The following is a 7,766-nucleotide window of genomic DNA, read 5'->3' as shown; positions in this document are numbered from 1 at the left end:
ATTTTAATATTATAATACAATCATTTAATAGAAAAAAGATAAAAACAAAATTATTCGAAAAAAGTACAAAATTTGATTGAATTAGTTGTTCTACTTGATCATTTCAACAGCTACATTTTGGATTTTTTCTTGGCACCATTATTAATAAAAAATTTAAAAAATTTGTATTGTTGGTTATTGCCAACAGTACGTGGAGATTCAATACTGTCAGTGTAACCGATTACTTTTCTGTAAAAAATATAGAATATTATATACATTATTATTATTATATTTATATTATTATTATGTTATGTTCATTTTACTTTACTGTCATATTTATGTTATGTTTATTTTATTTTATTTTATTTTACAAACATGGAAATAACATAGGGAGTAAAAAATACAAACAAAAATGCAGAGAAATAATTATTAGTAATACATATTTAATAATTACATGTAATATGTACCCAGCAAACACCAAATATAAATGCAATATAACGTGAGAGTAACATGTAATATAACAGACGTTACACTCTATTTATATTATAGTTACGAAACTTTACTACATATATGTGATGTAACAAAGTTATGAAGCTATAATATTACTTCGTTATTTGTATGTTACAATAACCGGACAGTGATGTAACCACAATGTTGCGTGGTTACACAACAATTGTTTTACTTATGTTATATGGATATTATAAAATTTGAATCTTGTGAGACTCTAACCTCAATCGCACAACGTACATCTCGTGCATTAGGCGCGCTTTCCCCTAGTGGATGCTATAATGACGAAAGAGAGACGTTGTTTTCTTGCAACTTGACTTTAATCAGGTAATCCTTTATGTTTTTTAAGTCAACATTTATTAAAGATTATATAAAAAGGTGTAGAAAATGTTGCTGCATTTAATTAACATATATTAATTTTCTTATATATAATATACATCATAGATAACTTATTATAATCTTTCCTACATGTTTTGTAGGTTATGTTTAGTCAGCAACAACAATATAGATTTATAAGTTATAACCGCCTTTATATATTTTTTATTTTTGATATTACATGTTAATTCGATGCAACATCTATTGTGGAATTGACGGTACATTGATAATTATACAATTTAGATTCATCATACAATTTCGATAAAATTGTATACGCTGCTTATTCGATGCATTTTTGCACAAAATGAACAAAAAAGTATGGCAGATAAAAGTTCTACTCTATCTTGCGAAGCAATAAATTTATCGTTAAAGTTAAAACTAACAGATATGTATATTATCAAACCTATTATTGACAAAATGTATAGCGATATTTTTCTTGTTTTGATCTGCACAACTACATATTTTTATATTTAAATAATGTATTTCTTAAGTAAATTTAAAGATAATTTATTATTCGGGCTGCTAGTTTTACATACATTTCTAGTTGCAAAAGTCACATAGCATATGTGTAAATCATACAATATATAAAGGCAGTTATAAACTTATAAATATAATTTATAAAGACGTATCATATTAAAACTAATTTTATATTACAGGATTCTGTCAATTATTCTTACATCATTCGGACAACTGTTCTTCTTAAAATTTAAAAGAACGTAAAGAATAACTGAAGTTTATAAAAGCTGAAGAAATTTTCACAAGGATTAGAACAGGTAAGAATAAATTATAGCCATTATATGTTTTTAGAATAAAACCCAGCAAATTAGAGATAGGAATAATCAAATGTTCCTTCTCAAGTTCCACTTTTGTGCACATTTCCAGAATAATCATACGCACATTCACTGGTCATTCTTAAATTATGCTATAAATAAAAATATCTTATTTTGTCTTTCGTCTCATATATGCCTATTTTGTAGTCTTTCGTCTTATATATGCCTCAATTTACAAACAATTAAGTTAGAGAATCAAAAATATAAATAAAAATTCTGAATGTGATCATTGTGAATGTATGAAAAGAATTGTATTAATTAGAATAAATTATTTTGGGAACAACAGAGTATTTAAATACTTACTTTTTAGTTTTTAATGTAACTAAGAGCTTTATCAGTATAATTCTGAGGCGTATATCTGGCTGACACAAAATGCATGACAGTTACTAAATGATTAAGACCTACAGATAATCTTTGACATTTATAAACATATTTCCTATATTACAGCCTGCGACCACATCATCGGCAGGTTAGTTGAGTGACATTAGTCTGTATACTTTGTTGTAATTGTTTCAGATCAGATTTCGCTTTTTATTTATTTCAGTAATCTAAAAAAGATGGTTGTACGATACCTTTAAGAGTCACATAGTTGCAATACAATATTAAAATAAAATTATAACATTTGTCATTATTCTCTTACCTAGCCTGCCATAAGATAATGACATACTTGAAGAACTAGGAGGTACACCTTTGGATAATCCTTTTGATATGAATTGCTCTGCTAATTCTTTATATAATGGTTCGCTAAGCTTAAACAGAGACAAACTTCGATGAATTTTTTATCAATAGCATACACCAGCTTACAAGAAAGAGAATTTTGGTGTAACAGCCAACAATTTTTTAATAATGTATTAATAAAATTTCTTACTGCTTCTCTTTAAAATTCGAATAATAAATATGATAATCTCATCAAATTGCTTGTTCTTTATTAAATCTTTTGCGAAGGTTTTCTCGAAACAAGTTAGATTGTAATATAGATACTTTCTCACACAAAAAAATAAACTGTTTACTTCATTCTATAACTTTTTTGGTAAAATTATGTTATTTGATACCTTCAAGGTCCACATATTCTGTTCGGCACACTGTAAATTCCAAGCTGTGAGGTTAATCTCTCTTTTATATCTTTCTTTTCTTACTCGTCTACTCTTTCTTCTACTTTACGCTCAAATAAAGTGTTTCTTCCTCTCTTGCTTTTAATATAACTAAAAATAAAACATAACACAAAGTATTAATCTTATCTCAGAATACTTACTCCATACAAAAAAATAAAAATTTTGTGAGACTTATCTGATTATACAACCCATTGTGTTAGACTAAACTTCAAATTAAGCACAGTCGTATTTTCCTTCACGATGTAAAATATGCAAATTATGCATAAAACTAAAAACTGACTCGCTGCTAACCTCGCGCACGTCATCATGTTGCGGCGTTGCGTCGGTTGCGCGTGCACCAGCGTGCAAAATAGCGAGATGCGTACATGCGCATGACGGTTTATTCGTACCAATCCTCGAATATTCTAAATACGTATTTAATGTTTTATATATGAATTAGTGTATTGGTGAGCGTTATATAATATTATTTATTATTTTCTTTTTACAGAAAACTGAACTCAAATGGAAGCGCACTCATGTCACTATCATGTCCTGACAATTTCGGATTTTATAAAACTATAGGAGACGTGATTGACGTTGAGATTGTGATTGACAGCTGGAGCAAAGCTATAATTTAGTTCAACATTACGTGAAGTTTATTTAATGTTTTTCTCTTATTTTCCCTCGTTTTTTATGTTTTTAAAAATTATTTTTAAAATATATTTACTAATAATCATAAAGTATAATATGTATACATTTGTTTAGATAAGTTTATTTTGTTGATAAATATATGTGTTAAATATATTAAGAAGTTTATTGAAAAGACTATTTTTAATGTTATCTTTTTCCTTTATAATTATATCTATCCTTTATAATTTTAGCACTTACAATTTTCAGGAAGTCAAGTTCTTAAATTAATTTTACATAAAACAACGAAATTGCATTCAAAAGTATTTTTTGTTTTATGTAAACTTAATTTAAGTACTTAACCTCCTGGGAATTATGTGCTGAAATATATACATGTACATATATAACAACACTGTAATTATTTTTTATAACAGCAATATAATAGTTTATATTGCCATTACAAAACATCTCGATTATAGTTATATAACAGTTCAGTTCTACGCTATATTTATGTTATGTAACTACAACATCACATGAGTAGGAAATTATAACTAACAGGAATGTTACATGTAACGTTCATGTAATATTACCTGTTACATTCCGTTTTATTGCAGCAATGTAATGGTTATATATTGGTGTTTGCTGGGTAATATATAATGTAATAACATATAATTTAATGAAAATGTGATTTGTAAAGAATTAATTGTTTATATATTAGAATAAATTACTTACACGGTTGAATCATATATTTCAATTTTATTTAAAACATCATTTGATGTTAACTAATTTAATAAATCATCTTCATTAAGAATTTCATTAGCTATCGACTGATTTAATAAATTATTATTTATATTTTCTTTAGGTTTATAAATATTTACATTTGTAACGACCGTTTTTCGCGCGGAGATCTTAGCTCGTCGGAAGGAAAAAGGCCAGGGCGAAAAAAGGCTCAGAAACAGCAGAAATGCAATGGACAGTTTCGATGATACAGTTTTATTATTCTATTCTAATACAATGACGGATATTTACAACGCGAGTGAAGTATGTACAATGGTCGGCTATTTACATCGATGTTCCCCGGTGATCAGGGATGGAGCGCGTGACAGCGGGCCGATCAGCTGTCCGGTATGGTGGGATTGCGGCGGTGCGCGGTGAGGCGGGCGGCGCGCGTAGTGAGCCCGACGTTCGGGCTTGGTGGCCGGCGGGCGCGCGGTGTGGAACCGGGTGTCTCGCGCCCCGACGTTTTTCTAGGGATTGCTACGACAATTCTTCGAACGGCGGTTTGGTTTTCTGGAACGGCGTCGGCCCCGAGTACTCTCGGGGGGAGACGGAGAACACTCCGTGCCGTTTACCGGGCCGTGAGGATGCGGTCGGGAAGGATTCTTGCTAGCTGCCGAGAGCTCTCGGCGGAGACAGAGCACGCTCTACCCCCGTTGTCTGCTTAGCAAGGAAGGAAGTCAGGCGAGCTAGGCCGAGAACTCTCGGCGATGACGGAGAACACTCCACCGTTTTGCTGGCTCGTAGGGCTTGTCTTCTCGTCGGAACGCGTCGGACGGGATAACGAGAAGTGCAGTTTGTCGCTGCCGGGCGGCCTTATATATGGTCCCCGGCAGCGACTCGGGAGTTTTCGGAATTCCTCGGCCTCCTCTCGGTTACATCTCCGGGATGCTGATTCGAGAGGAGGGAGGCGACGCGCCTTCGAGATGCTCGTCATCTCGATGGCGTGGCGCGCTTTTGCCCGTTTCTCGGCCCGTTTCCTGGCCCGGCGGATGGTCGGCCGGGCCTCGCGATCGTTGTTAGCCGCTTAGAAACGCGGTTCGTTACACCACCCCCTCCTTAAGAGTGGCGCCGACCTTATGGCGCTTACTCTTGGCGCGAAGCCGGGGGGTGGGACTTTTCGCGGCAGGATCGGAGTCGTCCGCAGCGGTCAAACCGCAGGTGCCACCGCCGATTTCCCATCCGGGCCTTGTATTGCCGGCTGACGTGGATGGCAAAATGGGGCACGTCGACGATGGTCCCCGGCTCCACTTCTACTGGAATCGGTGGTGGCGGTGCCGGGCCGTATACCCTGAGCGGCTCAAGAGTCGGCCTGCGTTGGTCCACCGGCTGGTTACGAGGCGTCGGTAGTCGACGTGGCGGTGCGGGTGGCGGCTGGAACATCCAAGCGTTTCTCTCGCTGTTACGGCGGTCGGACGGCTGCACCAGACGTCCTTGGCGGTACCCGGCCATGGCGACGCGGACCGCTGGCCGGCTGGTGGTTGTCGGCGGCGACTCCGGGGCGGCTGCTGGCCGGTCGAACCCGGGTTGTGCTGGATCGTAGCCCTCGGGCTCGTCTAGGAGCGCGTTGATGGCTGCGAGTACGTCGTCGTGGTCCATTGTTCCCGGTCGGGTGGTTCAAGACGAAGTGTGCCTCGGCCGCTGCTTGTGCGAGCTTCCGCGGCGCCCCGTTCGTTCGGTAGCCTCGTGCGGTCCGCGTGATCGGCCTATTGTTCGTCGTCGGTGCTGGTATCGTCGTCATCGTGCCTTTGGTTGTCGGTAGCCCGCAGGTCTTGCACGTGGACGTGTCGGTACCACTTACCCCCCCGGCTTCGCAGGTCGACTATAACGGGGGAGATGATGCGTCGGACTTCCAGCGGGCCGATGAACTTAGGCGCCAACTTCGCGTTAAACGCGTCCGCGCGTTTAGACAGAGGGTGGTCGCGTTTCCAGACCCATTCCCCCGCCTTTGGTTGCCAGTTTCGGCGGCGGAGGTTGTAATGGCGTTCTTGCTTCTGGAATGCGCGCGCGTTTTGGATTCCGACCACCTCGTACGCGTCGCGGAGCCGGCGTTGCAGTGCGTGTGGCGGTCCGCGTTCGGTTTCGGCGGGGGGTTCGGTCGGTCGTCGGAGCTCTCGTCCGTAAATCAGGAACGCGGGGGTATACCCGGTGGCCTCGTGCGTTGCCGTATTATACGCGAATTGTAACTCACTGACGTGCTCGTCCCAGGTGCGGTGGTTCCGCCGGAGGTATTGAGCGATCATTGTTTTTAATACCCGATTTGTTCTCTCCACTGGATTGCAGTGCGGGGCGTATGCGGGTGTGAGCCGGTGGCGGATACCGTTCTTTTTTAACAGATGCTCAAACTGCGTGGATCGTAATTGAGTCCCGTTGTCGGACAGTATTTCCTCCGGACACCCGTGCCGCAGAATTATTGCCTCGGTGACTTTGTCGACAATGTTATTCGCGGAGGCGCGACGCAGGACGCGGACTTCGAGCCACTTGGTGAACCGATCCTGCATGGTGAGCGCCCACGTGTGTCCCCGGGTGGTGCGCGGTAACGGGCCGACGAGGTCTATCGCCACCTGCTGCCAGGGCCGTGTCACCGGAGTCGGGTGTAAAAGACCAGCGGGTCGCGTCTGAGCAGGCTTGTGCGCCAGGCATTCCGGGCATTGGCGTACGTACCGGGCGATGTGGCGGAACATCCCCGGCCAGTAATAATGTTCCGCCACGCGGGCGATAGTTTTAGCGATCCCGAGATGCCCCGCGGTTGGTTGGTCGTGGTACCGGCGCAGGATCTCGGTGCGTTCGTCGGCAGGGACGCAGTGCTTCCACTGCGATTCGGGCGGTGTTTCCTTGAAATTTAGGGTATGTAGCACGTGTTTTTTAAGTTTGCCCCTCTCTATCCGATAATCCGGGACGTCTCGAGGTGCCTTTTTAACGGCCTGCCACATGCGCCGGTACCAGGGACATTTTGGGCGTGTGATTGTGCTTACGGCGGTTTGGCGGGATAGCGCGTCGGCTACGCGGTTTAGTGCCCCTTTTCTATATTTGACCTCGAAGTTGTATTGTTGTAATTCAAAGGCCCATCGACCCAGCCGGCCGGTCGGTGAATCCAACGTTCGGAGCCAGCGCAAGGACTGGTGGTCGGTAACGACCTTGAACCGATAGCCCTCGAGATAACAGCGAAATTTCCGGACGCCCCAGATGACCGCGAGGCACTCGAGTTCGGTCGCGCTGTAATTTCGCTCAGCGGCGTTGAGCGTCCGGCTGGCGTACGCGATCACGCGTTCCCCTTCGGGGAAGTCTTGGGTGAGGACCGCCCCCAACCCTGACGCACTCGCGTCTGTCTGTACGACGAACTGGCGGGTAAAGTCCGGACACGCGAGAACTGGCGCGGACGTGAGCGTGTTTTTTAGCGAGTCAAAGGCTGTTTGTTGTTCGGTTCCCCATTGCCATTTGACGTTCTTCCGCGTCAGCTGTGTCAAGGGGGCGGAAACGGCGGCGAAGTCCCGGACGAACCGTCGATACCAGGAGGCGACCCCCAGGAATCGTCGCACCTGTCGGACGGTCGTGGGTCTCTCCCATTTTGCAATCGCGT

General features: G+C 41.8%; 1 long non-coding RNA gene across 2 annotated transcripts; it reads left to right on the top strand.

Annotated features, from left to right (window-relative positions):
• Positions 1–431: 431 nt before the first annotated feature.
• LOC118647703 lies at positions 432–4,150 on the top strand. Of its 2 annotated transcripts, none has more exons than XR_004964864.1 (3): positions 432–813; positions 1,518–1,634; positions 2,139–2,947. It is a non-coding gene; the product is annotated as an uncharacterized LOC118647703 (long non-coding RNA). The 2 variants fall into 2 exon arrangements; XR_004964863.1 differs by lacking the exon at positions 2,139–2,947 and adding an exon at positions 3,291–4,150 and having other exon boundaries at positions 435–813.
• Positions 4,151–7,766: the final 3,616 nt, after the last annotated feature.

Source organism: Monomorium pharaonis, chromosome 10 (assembly GCF_013373865.1).
Source record: "Monomorium pharaonis isolate MP-MQ-018 chromosome 10, ASM1337386v2, whole genome shotgun sequence".
Classification (NCBI taxonomy): domain Eukaryota; kingdom Metazoa; phylum Arthropoda; class Insecta; order Hymenoptera; family Formicidae; genus Monomorium; species Monomorium pharaonis.
This window is presented reverse-complemented; position numbering and strand designations above follow the sequence as displayed.